Raw genomic sequence first — 19,823 nt, 5'->3', positions numbered from 1 at the left:
AAGAGCAGACCGTGGGCACAGTAAAAAAAAGTCTCGAAGTCCTGATAGACTCATCATCTCACGCAGGCAGCAGAAGGGATAAACTCTCCTCGCCATGAACCTCCAAGCACCACAAACTTGCCGATGCAACACCATTGGAAGCACCTGACCATAGCAGACTCTTGAGTCCATCCAAAAACTTCGAGCCTCTGACCAGCCCCTCCGACACAGCCTCTCCGAGCACTGTCTTCTGCCAAGCACTACAACCCCGCCCCGGCTGCGGAGCAACAAGCAAAGCCGAGGACTCGGGGCCTTCCCCTCCGGAGATCCTGGACCACACAGTAGCAGCAGCAGCGAAACAGGCATTTCAGAAGTTTCACCAGATGTTCCTCCGTGCTCTCACGTCCGTCTCCATCAAATCAGGATTGTGCACGGCACCCTACTTGACAAATAACAGACATAACCACTGGAGTGGCCGCTGCGAGCTGTGTCGCGCTGCCATCTTCTCCTCCCACCGAGTTTACCAGCAATGCCATCAACCCCTTTCCTCTTTTTACTTTCCTGTCACCATTTCTTTAACACACATTATTAATCGCCTCCTCACCTGCCAATTTTCTTACCTACACCAGAGGTAATATATTGTAGATAATTCACTAAAAACCCCACATGTTTGGGATGTGAGAGGAAGCAGGAGCGTCTAGGGAAACACAAACAGCACCAATGGGCAGAAATGAATCCATGTCACCAGAGCTATGATTCAACAGCACGACCTACGTTCATCAGAGAAATCATCAAATACTTTAGTCTGTAAAAGTTTAAGCTCCTTTCTTCTTGTAAGTTTCATCTAGTTGTTCAAATTGTAGTCAAGGAAAGTGGAAAGGGAAATAAAATGCAAGAAAGTTGCCCTTAAAGCATCCCTGATGAAGATGACAGAGTTGGTCATTGAAAGATCGCTTATAATTGATACTTGAACTTGATTGGAAGCATGAAAGGAGTTTATTCGTTACCCTTAAAACAGTTTCTGGTAAAGTCAACCTCATCATCGTTGCACGTCTTGGAGATCAACCTTCCATTTGGTATGGCATGTTAATTTAAAAATCAAGCTTTATTCTACTGATAACGAGGATTAAAATTTCAGGGATCCATTGTGGAGTAAATTGGAAGGTTTTCTTCACATGTTTGCATCAAACTATAACTTAACTAGTAACTTAGCTCAATTTTTCTCTCTCCATTAGTACAGACTGACCCACATGTATGTCCCACATCCTTGCTATTATCAGCTCAATATATTCCCTTGTGTTTTCATCTCCTTTGTCTTCTCCGTCCCACTCACCAACTTTGCCAATGAAGACTAATTTTTAATTTTTTTCCGCTAGTTCAGGATTCTTCAGCATTCACAGATCTAAACACCCCTGAAGTGCTGGCAGCACAGTTCTGAAATCTATTTGGAAGATCCAAATTGATTTTTATTTCTTGACTTGGGCCATTGTAACCCATAATCAATTCTACTATTTTGTCATTATTGCTATTTAGATTTCTGATAAGCTAAAGAGTTGCACTAATCAAAATATACCTACCTGGGTGTACAGTATTTAGTTTACCCTTCCTTTCTCAAATTAGTGAGTGACACCCCCTTTCATCTTTGCAGGTTTCAAAGGAGTAATTAACTTACCTGTATTGCAAAACACACAAAATGCTGGAGGAACTCAGCCGGCCAGGCAGTATGTTTTGTGTGTGTTGCTTAAGATTTCCAGTATCTGCAGATTTTCTTGTGTTGTTACCTATGTATCACTTAATTTATTTCAGTCTACATATTTCTTCAGAAATAATGATTTGAAAAAGTCAAAACACTAACACGGGAAGCAAATTCAGTGTGGTGCAAGAAGATACTGGAATGGGGGATGAGAAGGTCCTGGAAGTACTCAGCAGGTTTGGGAGTTTATTTCTAGGGAGAAAGAAACCTAATGTTTCAGGTCGGAGATCTTTCGTCAGAACATTCATCAAGATGAAAGAAGTCTTTAAATACAGTCATTAGGCAATGATGCATGCTAGCAGAGGGTTAAACTGAAACAATTTAACTACTACCTAGTAAAGTATAGTTGGAATTTAGTTTTTCTTAGGTGACTGTCAAACAAAAGGACTTTAGTGCAGGAGTGAAGGGTGCCTTATTACTTCTGGGCACTTTGTGGCAGCATCAAGCAGAATCAAAATCAGGTGTAATATCACCGGTATACAGTGAAATCTCTTGTTTTGTGGCAGCAGTATATACAGGAGTAATAAAAACTATAAATTGGAATAAGAAGTATACGTAAAAGAATAAATAGGTAGTGCAAAAAAGAGGGAGAGAAGTGTTCATGAGTTCATTGGGGCTTCCCTTCCTCCACCATCAACCCTGCTCTCAAACGCATCTCCCCCATTTCACGCACATCTGCTCTCACTCCATCCTCCCGCCACCCCACTAGGAATAGGGTTCCCCTGGTCCTCACCTACCACCCCACCAGCCTCCGGGTCCAACATATTATTCTCCGTAACTTCCGCCACCCCCAACGGGATCCCACCACTAAGCACATCTTTCCCTCCCCCCCCCTGCTTTCCACAGGGATCGCTCCCTACGCGACTCCCTTGTCCATTTGTCCCCCCCATCCCTCCCCACTGATCTCCCTCCTGGCACTTATCCTTGTAAGCGGAACAAGTGCTACGCAAGCCCCTACACTTCCTCCCTCACCACCATTCAGGGCCCCAGACAGTCCTCCAGGTGAGGTGACACTTCATCTGTGAGTCAGCTGGGGTGATATACTGCGTCCGGTGCTCCCGATGCGGCCTTCTATATATTGGCAAGACCCGACGCAGACTGGGAGATTGTTTCGCTGAACACCTACGCTCTGTCCACCAGAGAAAGCAGGATCTCCCAGTGGCCACACATTTTAATTCCACATCCCATTCCCATTCTGATATGTCTGTCCACGGCCTCCTCTACTGTAAAGATGAAGCCACACTCAGGTTGGAGGAACAACACCTTATATTCCGTCTGGGTAGCCTCCAACCTGATGGCATGAATATTGACTTCTCAAGCTTCCGCTAATGCCCCACCTCCCCCTCGTACCCCTTCCGTTATTTATTTATTTACATACACACATTCTTTTTCTCTCTCTCCTTTTTCTCCCTCTGTCCCTCTCACTATACCCCTTGCCCATCCTCTGGCTTTCTCCCCCCCCTTTCTTTCTCCCTACACCTCCTGTCCCATGATCCTCTCATATCCCTTTTGCCAATCACCTGTCCAGCTCTTGGCTCCATCCCTCCCCCTCCTGTCTTCTCCTACCATTTTGGATCTCTCCCTCCCCCTCCCACTTTCAAATCTCTTACTAGCTCTTCTTTCAATTAGTCCTGACGAAGGGTTTCGGCCCGAAACATCGACTGTACCTCTTCCTAGAGATGCTGCCTCGCCTGCTGTGTTCACCAGCAACTTTTATGTGTGTACTCTCAGGGGTACACACTGAATTTGAACAACTGTGATCAGGAGTGATAGCCAGTACAGAGACAGATTATGCATGTGAGTGGCTCTCATTGGTCCATGAGCACATTCTACTGTTTTCCTTAGCCTGTGTCATGGCAACAGTGTATTTCAATTGGTTGTTGTATATATCCACGTCTTTGCCAATGTCTCCATGTACTTCACCTGCAAAGGCACTGAGTCTGAGATGAATAAAACATTTAAGTAGAAAATTGGGATTTCTGTCCAAGTACGTCATGATTCTAACTCAGTTAAGCTCACCTATACATCAGAATGCGATACTACTAAACCTGCTCTGAGTTGGTTGGGTGTAGCCCCAACTAACTCTAACTTTAAACCTAATGCAAAAAAAAAATCCTGGACTTTTTCTGCCCAGTGGTGAGAGGATACTGTCTGTACTGTTAATGTGTTGTTTTCTGAATGAGATGTTAATCAGTGACTTGGCAGTATCTCCAGGAAAAATTGAGAAATTAACTTCTGTGACCTTAATACATAACCAAAAAAAGCATAATTATCTAACCAATATAACTGTGCTTAAAAGTCTTTTTCCTCTCTTTCCTAAATGTGATTACACCTTAAAAGGGACATCATTAGTTCTAAAGCACTTTGAACATTGCAGAAATTGCAGAGGATGACATTGGAATTCAAATCATTCCTCTATTTTTACATGAGATTAGTTATAGTCTCTTCAAGTGTAGCTCAGGCAGGTTCTGCCAAATTGTGTTTGATTCCGAGGGAGACATCAGTTCTAGAAAATGGCCATGCATAATAATTTATTATTAGTCCCCAGTGCACCAAAAAGACAATATTTATTTTAGAGTGTTTTTTTTAGGCACTCCAAACTGTAAACTAATAATTAATGATTTAAGCACATGCATATTGTAAGCTTTGAGTGAACTGAATGATACTCTGTGGAAAATGGAGCCAGCTAGCAGTTCTTCACCAACCACCAATGTTTTGTCAGCTTCACACACTGATTGAAGCATTCACGTTATGCCAAGAGATTTTTCCTTTGATTGTATTTTTGACAAAACTCCCACTTTAAACAACATTGATCTTTGCTCATGGTGAGGTTATTGGTTATTTAATAGATAAGTAACGAATTAGTCATTCTTTTTTCTTTAGTTTTTTTTAACTACACCTCTGTGCATCAAAATTTAAAGTACAATCTTGGGAATCAATCTTACCTGTTCAGCTAGTAAATACTTATTTTCTAGCTTATGTTTCTAATTTTGTAATTGAAAAAAACTTTGTACCCACAGGTAAAGGCTGATTTCATGAGCTGACACTCTCAGGGGAGAGTAGATTTTATAGTTGTGATTTGCAGAGGAATATTTGCTGGAAGCACCCGATCATAGAGTTAAATTCTAACTGGAACGACGCATTTTATAACAATGACTTGCACTACGTTCATTTTACACGGTGAAGGAAAGAAATGTTCTCTGAGAAATGGTCAATATGACTCAGCTCTTAGTAAAGCTATCATATTTCTTGCAGTTCCAGAGTGAATTTAGCCAATTATGGTGATTTGTGTAGATAAAGGCAGGAGTTTAACCTCACTGAAAAGTAGAGTTATGGGAAAATTGCAAATTAATTGCAAGATTTCCGGCTGGTTGACTTGGAGGTCAAGTTGAACTCTTTAATATTTTACTACATCAAAGTTGTTCTGGGTATTCATTGAGTAGCCATCATGCAAAACATTGAAAGAAGCTATTTCAGTATGTTAATATAGAAGCTATAAAAACAATGGCCTAATGTTAAAGCATCAGCCAATTGAAAGAGGGAAAAATAACACTGGTTTGATGAACTGAAACTGTGCTCCACTCTCAGATTAGTTGCTTAATTTTATGATTGCTTGGTCTGTTAACTCCTTTGGAGATGCAGCTGATGAATGAGCCACTAATTAACACTGATGGTTCAAAAGGATTCATAAATGTGACCAGTGATCCATGCTACGTAAACTGATGCCTGTATTGGTAATAGTAATATACACCCAGTAGCCACTTTATTAGGTACCTCCTGTACCAAATAAAGTGGCCACTGAGTGTATATTCATAGTTTTCTGCTGCTGTAACCCACCCAGTTTAAGGTTTAATGTGTTGTGCATTCTGAGATGCTCTTCTGCATATCGATATTGTAACTAACATGTGCTTATTTGAGTTACTGTCACTTTCCTGTCAGCTTGAACTAACCTGGCTATTCTCCTCTGACCTCTATTATTAACAAGGCGTTTTCACCCACGGTACTGCCACTTACTAGGTGCTTTTGTTTATTTTTCCACAATTTTTTTCTGTAAACTCTAGACACTGTTGGCTGGCTGGTGGTGCAATGTCATCAGTGCTGGACTCCAGAGAGAAGGCTCCTGAGTTCGATCCAAGGTGGGCCACCCCCCCAAGCACGCTTTCCATTTGTGCGGGGTTGAACATTGAGCTAGCCACTCGGCCTCGTAAAAAAAAGGGTCGAGTCAGGAACGTTCATACCGTGAGCCGGTTAATCTGAAAGGAGACCAATCCTGACACCACGCACCAGACAAGAATGGCTGACTGTCTGGTGCGACATGCAAAAAAAAACTGTTGTGCATGAAAATCCTCGGAGTTTCAGCAGTTTCTGGGATACTCAAACCACCCTGTCTGGCACCAGCAATCAATCCACAGTCAAAGTCATTTAGGTCACATTTCTTCCCATTCTGATGTCTGAACAAAAACTGAATCTTTGACTATGTCTACCTGCTTTTATGCAATGAGTTGCTGCCACATGATTGGGCAATTAGATATTTGCATTAATGAGCATGTGTACATATGTATCTAATAAAGTGGACACTGAGTGTACTACCCTTTGTGATCTTAGACTCAGATTTTAAAAAAGCTGAAGTATCCCATCCCTGGTATTGATTGTGACCATTGAAGTAAAATCCAGGTATTACAATTTCAGTTGACAAGTAGGTTGAATAGGGTGTGGCGGCTGTGGTCATGATCCTCCACATTTGAATAACTTGGAAAAATTGTATTTACATTTATGTGAACACATGTCAGGTATAGAGAGAGACACTGTCAAGTGGGAATATGCCTTGGCATCAATCAGTTTTTAGAAAAGGAGATATGAAAATTGAAAGTGAAGGAACAGTACATGTTGACATATAACAGCCCATGCTGCTTCAAGCCTGAAATTACATTCACCTGTCACATTCACAACAGGAGGCAGGATAGAATTCAGAGAGAAGTCTTGAATGCTGATCCTCCAACCAAATCCACAATCTCTATTTCGTTGTAACTAAATGTCCCAAAACATATTAGGAACATTTCAAGTAAAATCTGACACTGATCCATGTAATGCAACATTAATAAATCTTCAATCAATGGACTAAATTCACGGACCCACACCCTCAGCACTTTTATGTTCAAGGTTAGTACAGGTCACTTTCAGCTCTAGGTTCTTAACTTCTGACTTCCAGATCTTAACCACTCTGATTATTTCCCCTTTTTTAATAGTACACAATAAAACCCATCTTGCTAACAGCCATAAAATATTGATTTTTTTTTGGAGCGAAGAGCCTTTATTTGTTTATCTGTCCTGATGAGAATGGCCTTTCAACATTCTTATAAATCTTCTTTATATATTTCCTGATTTTTAATTAAATGGCTATTATTGATAAACTATATTTTCAGTGCAACATCTGATTGATACCATTATCAAAGGTATACAAAACTGAGACAGCTATATTTGCATTAGAAAACAGAGGTAAATGGGACAAGGCAACAGAAAATTCTCAACGCTGGGATTCATATTTCATATAATTATTGTATCCCATGAGAAATTCTCCTTTGACTGAGACTCGATCAAAAGTATTAAAAAGGGGGAGTATCGGCATGTTTTCGGGTTAATTTTTGGAAAGAGTTAAAATGGTGGTGGGTAAACTTAACGCACCAGTGTGCTTTGTTTATCTAATAAAGTTAGGCTTGGTAGAGCTTGACGGTTGTTTTAAATGTGCAGCTTTTGAAGTCTGTTTATATTTTGTTTTTTATATTTTACTAAATATAAATATTGTTTTATTTATATTATTGTATTTTAAACATTATTTACAGCAGATCAAATTGTCAAATGTAGTTCTCAAATTTTTGAACTATCAGAATTAGATTTAATGTCAGAAACAGGTGTATTACCACTGACATGTGTGTCATGAAATTTGTTGTTTCGTGGCAGCAGTGGTCAATAAATAAAAACAATAAATTAAACTAAGAAATATATAAAAAAAAATAAGTAGTGCAGAAAGAGAGCAAAAGTAGTGAGGTATTGTTCATGAGTTGGTTCATTGTCCATTCAAAAATCTGACGGCGGGGGGGAGAAGCCAAAATGTTAAGATGAGGATGTCATGATGAATGGTCTCGGCCTGAAACATTGCCTGTTTATTCATTTCCATGGATGCTGCTGGACCTACTGACTTCCTCCAGTATTGTGTTGCCCTAAAACAGGGGCAATCTGGGGTTCAAAGGTTGAGAACCCCTGCCCTGAAATGTTGAGTGCATCACTTCAGGTTCCACTATTGCCTCTTTGGTGGTAGTAATAAGATAGCAAGTCTTGAGTGATGGGAGCCCTCAGTAATGGATGCTGGTTTTTGAGGCATCGCCTTTTGAAAAGGTACTCAATGTTGGTGAGATTAGTGCCAATGATGGAGCTGGCTAAGCTTGTAACTTCCAGCTTTTTCCAGTTCTGAGCAGTGGCTCCTCCATACTAGACAGTGATGCAGCCAGTTAGAATCCTCTCCGCACTACATCTGTAAAAATTTCCTTGAGTCTTTGGTGACATACCAAATTTCTCAAACTCTAAATTAAATATAGCCACTGTAGTTTGTAATTGCATCAATACGGTAGGCCCAGGATAGGTCTTCAGAGAAGTTGACATCCAGTAGCTTGAAACTGTTCACCTTTTCCATTGCTGATTCCTTGATGAGGGCAGGTGTATATACCCTCAACTTCCCCTGCCAGGAGTCCACAATCAATCCCTTGGTCTTACTGACGTTGAGTACAAAGTTGTTGTGACACCACTCAACCAGCTGATCTACCTCACTCCTATACCCCTCTTCATCACCATTTCAGGTTCAGACATCAACAGCTGCGTCATTGGCAAATTTATGGATAACATTCAAGTTGTGCCTTCCCACACAACCATGGGTGTAGAGAGAGTAGAACATGGACTAGGCTGCTGTTGATATAGTCAGTGAAGAGAAGATATCATTTCTGATTTGCAATTAATAGTGTTCCAATCTTGAATTGATTTTTAGAAAAGTTTAGGTGAAACTTTAAATATACCTTAAACACAAGTAACTGATTTCCTAAAATCAAAATCCCAAACTATGGATACAATTTATCATTGTATTTTATGATCCACAAAGAAATATCTCCAGAATAAAGAAATTTGAGTAAGACTGTCCATCTGGGTTAGAGGTTCTCAACTTGGGCTCCACAAACCCCTTGCTCAATGGTATTGGCCCAAACTCTGGGTTGTGAATGATGATCGAAAAGTAGTCTCTACAAGGATTTCAAATATCAACATTTGGTGAGCTGTTGGGAGTCTTCAGTCAACAAGACCCCGTTATTACATTGACGAAATATGATACTTTAAGTACTAGAGTGTGTATATCAACAGAAGTGAACACAATGATTACTTTATAGTGATGCACTTGTTTCTTCAGCATGCTGTAACACTTGACCAGTCGGCTACATATGCAGAAACCATGTGGTAATGTCTGTGAGTTATATCATTCTTATGCCAATCATTTGGATTTTGTTGTGCTTTAATGAATTCATTTTGGAGGAGGGAGATAGTTGATGAAGGCAGTTTCTTGATTAAACTTAAGTGACAGCACTTGAACTCTGGAAAACACTGTCAGGTAGATGAGTATTTACATTTGTGATAACTGCTATGAATTTGTCTCTCCTGAAGTGCAATGCCTTAGCATACCTGGTCTATGCCAGTGTGGTATTGCAGTATAGGTGAGAAAAGAATAGACTTTGTTGGCCATAAAGCACCTTGGGATGCCTTGAGTTCCTGAGAGGAACAAAAGGAATCAGAAGTGGAATCAAAAGATCACCAGCATATGTTGTGAAATTTATAGCCTTTGCAACAGCAGTGCAACGCGTTACATAATATTGCATATCGATAGGATGCAAAACTGGGCTGAGAAGTGGCAGATGGAGTTCAACACAGATAAGTGTGAGGTGGTTCATTTTGGTAGGTCAAATATGATGGCAGAATATAGTATTAATGGTAAGACTCTTGGCAGTGTGGAGGATCAGAGGGATCTTGGGGTCTGAGTCCATAGGATGCTCAAAGCTGCTGCTCAGGTTTACTGTGTGGTTAAAAGGCATACATTGGCCTTCATCAACCGTGGGATTATGTTTAAGAGCCGACAGGTAATGTTACTGCTTTATAGGACCCTGGTCAGACCCCACTTGGAGTACTGCGCTCAGTTCTGGTCGCCTCACTATAGGAAGGTTGTGGAAACTACAGAAAGGGTGCAGAGGAGATTTACAAGGATATTGCCTGGATTGGGGATCATGCCTTATGAGAATAGGTTGAGTGAACTCAGCCTTTTCTCCTTGGAGCAGCGGAAGATGAGAGGTGACCTGATAGAGGCATATAAGATGATGAGAGGCATTGATCGTGTGGATAGTCAGAGGCTTTTTCCCAGGGCTGAAGTAGCTAACACGAGAGGGCACAGTTTTAAGGTGCTTGGAAGTAGGTACAGAGGAGATGTCAGGGGTAAGTTTTTTTTTGCAGAGAGCGGCGAGTGGAAGGGCTGCCAGCAATGGGGGTGGAGGCAGATACGATAGGGTCTTTTAAGAGACACTTGGACAGGTACATGGAGCTTAGAAAAATAGAGGGCTATGGGTAACCCAAAGTAATTTCTAAAGTAAGTACATGTTCGGCCCAGCATTGTGGGCTGAAGGGCCTGTACTGTGCTGTAGGTATTCTAATTTTCTATAATAATAGAATAAAAACTGAATTACAGTCAATATATATATTAAATAGTTACGCTGAATAAGTAGTGCAAAAATAGAAACAAAAAAAGTAGTTAGGTATTGTCATGGGTTCGATGCCCATTCAGAAATCAGATGCAGACAGGAAGAAGCTGTCCGTGAATTGCTGAGTGTGTGCCTTCAGGCTTCTGTTTCTCCTCCCTGATGGCGGCAATGAGAAGGGACACGTCCTGGGTGATCGGGGTCCTTACTGATGGATGCCGCATTTTTGAGGCATCACTCTTTGAAGATGTACTGGACCCTACAGAAGCTAGTGCCCATGATGGAGATTCTGAGTTTACAACTTTACAACTGTCTGCAGCTTATTTCAATCCCGTGCATTACCCCGCCCCCATGCCAGAAACTGATGCAGCTGGTTAGGATGCTCTCCACTGTACAACTGTAGAAATTTGCGAGTGTCTTTGATGACACACTAAATCTCCTCAAACTCTGAATGAAATATAGCTGCTGTAACTGCATCGATATGTTGGGCCCAAGTTAGATCCTCAAATATTGACACCCAGGAACTTGAAATTGCTCACTCTTTCCATTTCTGGTCCCTCTGAGGACCATTGTGTGTTTTCTCGCCTTACCCTTCCTGAGATGTTCACCTTTCTTGCTGCATCAAGGAAATCTTTTGTTCTGTGAACCATGAATTCATTTTGAAAGCATTCTGTACAGTTTACTTTTCACGTTGTTTTGTCACTTTTGTGCCTGAGCGGAAAATCCTGCTCAGGGATCAATACTGACTAGAAAGGTTTCAGGCTTCATGCAGAGCTCAGCAGTCTGGGTCAAAGTAGAATTGCTGTCTTATGACTGGCCTCAAACAATGGTAGAAAATCAGATGAATTCCCACTGATCATTCTGCAGTGGTCTATGAAGGGAAATCTATTTGTACATATTTTAGAGAGGAGCAGAAGTGCTTCCCATGGTTAAACAAACATGTGACTGGTTTTCAATAATTCAGGGAAAGGAGAAATATAAAAGAAAACAACGTCCTTTGGCAGAGAACAAAGGGGAATATGGACGTTTCACTCAAGAACTTGTAAAGGCATCCGTTAGTCTTGCGAGACCATGGATCTGCGCCTGGAAAGTCTTCACACTTCAGCGCACAGGCCTGGGCAACGTTGTATGGAAGACAGGCAGTTGCCCATGCTGCAAGTGTCCCCTCTCCACGCCACTGATGTTGTCTAAGGGAAAGGCATTAGGACCCATACAGCTTGGCACCAGTGTCGTCGCAGAGCAATGTGTGATCGCTAATCGAATGCCTTAACCACTTGGCTACGTGCCCAAGAACTTGTATGACTATCCTAAACCATCACTGAAATGTTTCATGGAGAAGGTACAGAAAACTTGCCTTGTGATTTGTCCAAATGCTTGTTCAACGAAATGTCTACATAGAACAACAATGGGATTATTTTACCTCAAAGCAAATGCTGGAGCAGATCAAAGCAACACTCACAACACGCTGGAGGAACTCAGCAGGTCGGGCAGCATCTGTGGAAAAGATTGGTCGATGTTTTGGGCCGGAACCCTTCGTCAGGACTGTAGGGGGAAGGGGCAGAGGCCCTATAAAGAAGGTGGGGGGAGGGCGGGAAGGATGGTAGGTTCCAGGTGAAAAACCAGCAAGGGAAAAGACAAAGGGGCAGGGGAATTGAAGCAGGGAGGCGACAGGCAGGAAAAGCGAAGAAAGGATACAAGAAATGGTAGTAGAAGGAGGCGGAACCAAGAGGGAGGTGGCAGTCAGCTGGGGGAGGGGGCAGAGTGACATAGGGATAGGGGAAGGGAGGGAGAGGGAATTACCAGAAGTTGGAGAATTCTATGTTCATACCAAGGGGCTGCAGACTACCTAGATGGTATATGAGGTGTTGCTCCTCCAACCTGAGTTTAGCCTCATCATGGCAGTAGAGGAGGCCATGTATGGACATATCTGAATGGGAGTGGGAAGCAGAGTTGAAGTGGGTGGCTACTGGGAGATCCTGTCTGTTGTGGCGGACGGAGTGGAGGTTCTCGACGAAGTGGTCCCCCAAACTGCGTCGGGTTTCACCGATGTAGAGGAGGCCGCACCGGGAGCACCGGATGCAATAGATGACCCCAACAGACTCACAAGTGAATTGTTGCCTCACTTGGAAGTACTGTTTGGGGCCCTGAATGGTGGCAAGAGAGGAGGTGTAGGGACAGGTGTAGCACTTGCGCTTACAGGGATAAGTGCCGGGTGGGAGATGCATGGGGAGGGACGTGTGGACCAGGGAGTCGCGGAGGGACCGATCCCTGTGGAAGGCGGAGAGGGGTGGAGAGGGAAAGATGTGCTTAGTGGTGGGGTCCTGTTGAAGGTGGCAGAAGTTGCGGAGGATAATGTGTTGGATCCGGAGGCTAGTGGGGTGGCAGGTGAGGACAAGGGGAACTCTGTCCCTGTTGTGGTGGCGGGAGGATGGGGTGAGGGCTGAAGTGCGGGAAATGGAGGAGATGCGGGTGAGGGCATCATTGATGACAACAGAAAGGAAACCACGATCCTTAAAGAAAGAGGACATTTGAGATGTCCTGGAACGGAAAACCTCATCCTCGGAGCAGATGCGGCAGAGATGGAAGAACTGGGAATAGGGAATGACATTTTTGCATGTGGCGGGGTGGGAAGAGGTATAGTTGAGGTAGTTATGAGAATCAGTGGGCTTGTAGAAGATGTCAGTGGCCAGTCTGTCTCCAGAGATGGAGACCGAGAGATCGAGAAAGGGGAGAAAAGTGTCTGAGATAGACCAAGTGATTTTTAAGGGCTGGGTGGAAGTAGAAGTAAAGTCGATGAGATTGACGAGCTCAGCATGGGTGCAGGAAGCAGCACCAATGTAGTCGTCAATGTACCGAAGGAAAAGTCGGGGAGCAGCACCAGAATAGGTTTGGAGCACAGACTGTTCCACATAACCAACGAAGAGGCAGGCATAGCTAGGGCCCATACGAGTTCCCATAGCTACACCCTTGGTCTGAAGAAAGTGGAAAGAGCCAAAAGAGAAATTATTGAGTGTGAGAACCAGTTCCGCCAGCCGGAGGAGGGTAGTGGTGGTGGGGAACTGGTGAGGTCTATTATCCAGAAAGTAGTGGAGGGCTTTGAGGCCTTCTTCATGGGGAATGGAGGTGTATAGGGATTGGACATCCATAGTGAAGATGAAGCGGTTGGGACCGGGGAACTGGAAGTTATTGAAGAGGTGGAGGGCATGGGATGTATCCCTGCAGCATCTATGGAAATGAATAGATAGTCGATGTTTTGGGCTTAAAAGGGGGAAGGTGCCAGAATGAAAAGGTGGGGTGAAGGGAAGGACGCTAGCTAGAAGGTGATAGGTGAAGCCAGGTGGGCGGGAAAGGTCAAGGGTTGGAGAAGGAATCTGAGAGGAGAGGAGAGTGGAATATAGGAGAAAGGGAAGGAGGAGGGGACACAAGGGGAAGTAGTAGGCAGGTGAGAAGAAGTAAAAGGTCAGAGTGAGGTTGGGGGGGGGGCATGAAATTTGTTTACCAGATGCAGCTGCCATCAGGTTGGAGGCTACCCAGAAAGAATATAAGGTGTTGCTCCTCCACCCTGAGTGTGGCCTCATCTTGGCATAAGAGGAGACCATGGACAGACATGTTGGAGCAGGAATCAGAAATGGAATTAAAAATGTTCGGCCACTGGAAGGTCCCGCTTGTGGCAGATGGAGCGGAGGTGCTCTATGAAGTGATCCCCCAATTTAAGACGGGTCTCACCAATGTAGAGGAGGCTGCATTGGATACACTTTAATGTGCGCAAATGTTGGAAATACAATTGCCATCAATGGTAACTGTTCCATTTTCAAAACAAGACGCATTACCACTGTTCAATAACTCTGACCCATTTTATTGCCTGGTATGGGGAACAAAAAATTCAATTGAGTGCATGGCATTTGTAAAGAAATTATTTTAAAAAAAACGCAAAGGTCTGAAAGACCCCAGCAGATCAGATAGCAACTGTGGTGTGAGAAACAAAGTTAATTGCTTTCCAGTCAATGGCCTGAAATGTTAACCGTTTCTCTCTCCCTGTTGCTGTTTGGTATATTGAGTGTTTCCAAGATCTTGTGTTTTCATTTTTCAGATTTCTAATATCTGCAGTTTTTATGTTACAATTGAACAGGGTCAAGGAGGCAAAACTGTGTTCAGATTGAGTCATTTTAGTGGCAAAGGATAAACCTACAGTCAAGCAACAGTTATTAGTCATCAGACATATCTGGTTTGAGACACATTACAACCTCAAATTGGGTTGCTTTTCTGTAATCATTTGTTAAGAAAGCATGTGGAGACATAAATTCATATCTTCTTATAAAAATGTTATTCATTTGTCATGTTCCAAATGCTTTGTAAGCTTCCTTGTTTTGAACAGAAATCATAGGGTTATTCTTTTTGCTTTCCATTGAGGTTCTTGTTTGGGAGTAAAGCTGGAAAGAACTCAGTTTGTTAAAATGGAATCAATTTGATTCAACTTTACTAAACATTTCAAACAGTTGTGAATTAAAGTCCTGCTGCATGTGGCTTCAAATTGTTGAGACGTTTGTTATCTCCTCTGTTTTGCCTACATGTAGCAGCATTTTCTCTGAATGCTCACAGACAACTAACATCAAGCAGTGATGGTTGTCCTCTTGCTTTTACACACTTACAAAATACAAACCTATAAATAATCAGTAATCTGGTTTTACAGCATTATTGTCTAATGATGAGATGTGGGTTATTTTCAGACTCCTATACATCTTACCTTAAACAATAATGTCTGATACAACAGGTTAGAAGGAACAAAAGCCACCTTGCATTCCAAGCAGGAAAATTAGAGATATTTCTGCTTCATGGTGTAATTGGCACAAACGCCAAACTCATTTTATCAGCAGATTGGATTGGCCAATAGTTTAGCTCTGCCAATGTCAGACTATCAGCACTAGCCATCTGACATGCGATGAGAAGTGCTGTTTTGGTAGAAGTGTCCAATTGCAATATGTTTCATAACTTTCAAATTTATCAGTAGGACCGAAAAATAAATGTGAAACATTCCTTGCTTCTCCTCTGCATTGTACACCATTCCGACTCAGGCCTTTGTATGGTGTTCGGTATGACAGGACAGCCAGATAAGGGCAACTGTAATTTTTAATGCTTTGTCTTCATTATCCACTTAAGCATCGCATGGAGGAGAAAAGTATGCTGAGCTATTTATATCCTGGGCCTCTGGGGATAGCTTCGACAGCGGGTTGATAGTTTGTGTAGGTGAGTGGTAGAGCCTAGGGACATTTTACAAGAATGTGGTTGGACAGACGAGGGTAGGGTACAATGAATGTAACAATGGTCAACATGAACCAAAGGGTGTATTTCCATGCTTGATGGCTCTTTGACAAACTGAACATTTTCAATTTGTCATTACACCTTCCTAAGATAGCAGATGTAATGACGTCTTGCTGAAACAGAGTGTGTAGCATCGCACTAGATACTAAGCAGGATCAACTTTGACCAAGCCAGCTGCCTGAGCCTGATAGTGAATCCATTGATGGAGCAGAAAGATGGCTGTGTCCACATCTGACCATTCATGTTTGGCGCACATTAGAAGCATGATGAGCTAAGAAGTGTTACCAATTAGCATTTGTTTTCCTTCCACAAAGTTTTGCTATCTGAAATCAGTCCAGTATGTTCAAGTCCCTTGAGCATCTGACCCAGAGTTCAATGACTACTCACAAAGCTGAGAAACATCACATGACAATTAGCAATAGCTATAGTGAACTTGTCCTGTGTCGATCAGGGCTAGGATCCATCAACATCTTCACTCTAGTTCCAGATATAGCGATAAATTCATTTTTTAAAATGTTACATAATTAGAAATTCTGAACCACTGATTTTTAAATCTAAAAATTATAGATTGTTACTAAAATATTAGTGTTTTTGGCTGATTATAAATTAATAAAATAACACATTTACTACTTAGAATGTGTATTTGATATTTTACAGTGATTTCAAAATCTCACCAGGGTCTGGAACATGAACAGTCTGTTTCAAGTGAACTTGGAGCATGAAGCACAGCTAATCAAAGAGAAAGGCAAGCCCAAATCTGTACTGGCTTCTCTAAGAAAAAAAGAAACTAATGGGTTTATAGGTAAAAATGTCTCTGTAGTTTAAAAATAGGTTTTATACTGGCAAACCTGAAGCTAATTAAGGAATCCTACTGCTCCCAGCCTTAGGTGGAAGAAGCTGTTGCTTTTCATATTTGTTCATTCAAAAGGTGTGATGCCACTTGCATTGCTGGTATTTCTTGTCCATCCCTGACCACTCCAGAGGTGAGGAGGCCCGTCAGAGTTAATCATGTGGGTGGGACTGGAGTCACATATAGGCCGGGCTTGGAATGAAGTGCAGATTTACTTCTCTGAAAGCTACTATTGAATCAGGCAAGTCAATCTAGTAGTTTTCAGGTTACCATTAATGAGAGTAGCTTTTGTTGTTATTTCAGAGAAATTTAATAATCACTCAAATTTAAATTGTCTTGCTACTTTGGTGGGATTCAAGTTTAAGTCTCTGCATCAGTGGATCAGAACTCTAACCACTAGTCTCATGATTTAATCTTTGTATCACAGTACTTCATGAGGTTAGGATGGGGGAGAAACAGCAGGTGCATGTTGCATGAGGTCAGAGGGTCATTGGTTTATTGCCATCCCATGTTCAACTTTGGAAATGGGTGGGAGGTCAATACAGATTAATGAAATCATATTCATGGATATCCCACAATTTGCCCAGCCAGATACCTTCAGTGGAAGTAAAAACTTGCTTTCCACTTTACCCACCTGACAAATGTGTAATTAAAATCAAGGCCAGTGGTTCCCTCTGCCTGTTAAAATGTCAGAAAGTCTAATAGGAGTCTGTCGTGTCTTTCCTTTAATATAATTCTACAGATGCTGCTGTGGTCAAAACAGCAATTTTTACTCTGGTTGTAGGGAGAGTCTTATGCCAGTTTGGCAGTCAGCTGATCCAGAACAAGGAAACTTTTGTCATTACTGTCAGAAATTTGCCACCATAGATTTTCACCTGTCAGTAATTCAAATATCAGTAGGGCCCACAATCTCAATTCTAGGGCCAACACTTAAGCAATTTTATTGCCTTATTTTCACTATTTTAGTATCAGAAAGTAAATTCAATCATACAATAAATTTACAAAACTGAAGTCTTTTGCTTTTTATAAGTATTGTTCAATAACCCACCTCAACTTTTCTGAACTCAGGAGATGATGAAAATTTATTTATTTTTTTATGGATCTTAAGTGTGTGGTGTTTTGTACTGGAAACCACAGTTCCATCGCTTGTACTTTCTGTTCAATTAACAATGCAAAATTAAATTTATTTGCTAAAATGGTACATTAACTAAATAACTGTGGGTCCTCTTGGTCACAAAAGTTAATAAGATTTATTTTTTTTCTTTCTCGCTGCCATATCAGTGATAACAAGCAATATTTCTATTTTGGTTCCTTTAGTTTAGGTCATTTTTAAAAAAAATGGTTTGAAAGTGACTTGTGATTCTGAGATACATGCTGCGGATGTGCTGGGAGTGATGTAACCTGGGGTCGTCGGGTGTTCCGGGTCTTTGAACATCATACACCCTCGCCCAGGCGACCCAGCCGGGGTTGATCAGATCCCAGCTTGTGTCCCAGCAACGTTGGCCCACGGATCACCCCTTCTGATCCATAACCATCTGGAGGCTCTCTCAGTGGCCTCTGTGATGGTCCTGATAGCTTTTCTCTTGCCAGCCCCGGTGAGGCCAAGTAGGGTGTCAACTCTGCAGAGTGAGTGGCTGGAAAAACCCCTGCACCCCACTTCGATGGGCTGGCAGTGAGCCCTCCAGCCTTGCCTCCAGCACTGCTCCACCAGCTCCTAGTACTTGGCCCGCTTCCGCTCATTTGCCTCCTTAGTGCGGTCCTCCCAGTGAACTGTCAACTCGATGAGGACAACCTGCTTCGAGGACACTGAAGAAAGGACCACATCCGGTCTCGGTAAAGTTGTTGCTATGTGGTTGGGAAACTTCAGCTGCCTCCCCAGGTCAACTTGAAGCAGCCAATCTGATGCGGTGCTAAGCAGGCCCGATGATGACGCTGGTCTGGGCTGATGTAGGGGCTATGCTCCGGCTCTAACAAAGGAGATGTTCTTCCTCTGACCACTCTGTTTGCTGGTGGTCATGGCCATCGCAATGCTCTCTGCCACTGCCTTCAACACCTGGTCATGACACCACCGGTAGCGACCTTCCCCCAAGGCTTTAGGGCAGCTGATAAGGATGTGCTCCAGTGTTCCTCTTCCTGGACAGAGAGGACATGCTGGTGTATCGCTGTTGCCCCAGACATGGAGGTTTGCAGGGCTTGGCAAGACATCATAGACAGCCTGGATCATAAATCTAATGCGCTGGGGTTCTGCCTGCCAGATGTCAGACCAGGAGATGCTCTGCTCCAGCGCACCTTCCCACCTTGTCCATGCTTCCTGCTGCCACATACCCACCATCCTGCTATTCCTCTCCTCTTCAATGCCAGGCCGCACTTCCTCCAGGACTCGTTGGCATCTGTCCTTGCTTCATAGCGAGGGTGTGAAACAGAGCCCAGCTCCGCTTGCCCAGTTGACACTGTCCCCACCAGAGCCCTGTGTCTCAGTAGGGATTCTGTTACCACCAGCCCTTCCTGTGCCTTCCACTTCCTGCCGGTCTGTGCCTGGATGCCTGCTTGTGCCACTTCAGGGTCCTTGGAATCCCCGTACTGCAGCACCTCTCTTGTGCGGTGTGGTAAACCATGTATATATGTTGTAACTGGGTTAACTGTCTGGACACGCCCCTCTGCTGACTGCCCCTGTGGCTCCTCCCACAGATTCCCATATAAAGGTGATTTCGCCTTGTCCCTCCCCCTCAGGCTGGGGGCAGACACTCACCATGGAGGTCGTATTATACAGCGAATAAAGGCCTTTCAGTATTTTACCCAACTTCAGTCTTTTGGAGTTATTGAAGGTGCTTCAGGTGGGAAACCCTGAACTCCTCGTCCGGGCTGCTGAAGGGAAGTCGCAGCTTATTGCACCTTCCGTACAGTGCAGCGCCGCTCAGACTACGAGGTAGGCCCAGCCACCTTCGAAGGTAGTTACTGACCTTTCTCTCGAGCAATTCCACAGTTGTCACAGGCACCTCGTATACCAGTAACGGCCATGGGATTCGGAGTAGGATGCCATGCTGGTAAATCCAGGCTTCGAACCTGTTAATAAAATAAAATTGAATCTGTTAATATAATCTATTAGCTTTCAAGCAGCAGACGTTTTCTGAATCCACACCCTGTT

At 42.9% G+C, this 19,823-nt stretch overlaps 1 protein-coding gene and 1 long non-coding RNA gene across 3 annotated transcripts in view; one reads left to right on the top strand and one right to left on the bottom strand.

The window, feature by feature from the left end:
* The window catches only part of gas7b (growth arrest-specific 7b), a 526,445-nt gene that overhangs the window by 185,718 nt on the left and 320,904 nt on the right, over nucleotides 1–19,823 (top strand). The gene's annotated exons all lie outside the window — the stretch shown is intronic.
* The window catches only part of LOC134360184 (uncharacterized), a 35,891-nt gene that overhangs the window by 15,960 nt on the left and 108 nt on the right, over nucleotides 1–19,823 (bottom strand). Inside the window, exon 2 of the long non-coding RNA XR_010021269.1 lies at nucleotides 19,639–19,741. This is a non-coding gene — a long non-coding RNA (uncharacterized LOC134360184). The remainder of the gene's footprint in view (nucleotides 1–19,638; nucleotides 19,742–19,823) is intronic.

This window comes from Mobula hypostoma, chromosome 22 (genome assembly GCF_963921235.1).
Source record: "Mobula hypostoma chromosome 22, sMobHyp1.1, whole genome shotgun sequence".
In the NCBI taxonomy this organism is placed as follows: domain Eukaryota; kingdom Metazoa; phylum Chordata; class Chondrichthyes; order Myliobatiformes; family Myliobatidae; genus Mobula; species Mobula hypostoma.
The sequence above is the reverse complement of the archived record's forward strand: the minus strand, read 5'-3'. Positions and strand labels throughout refer to the sequence as shown.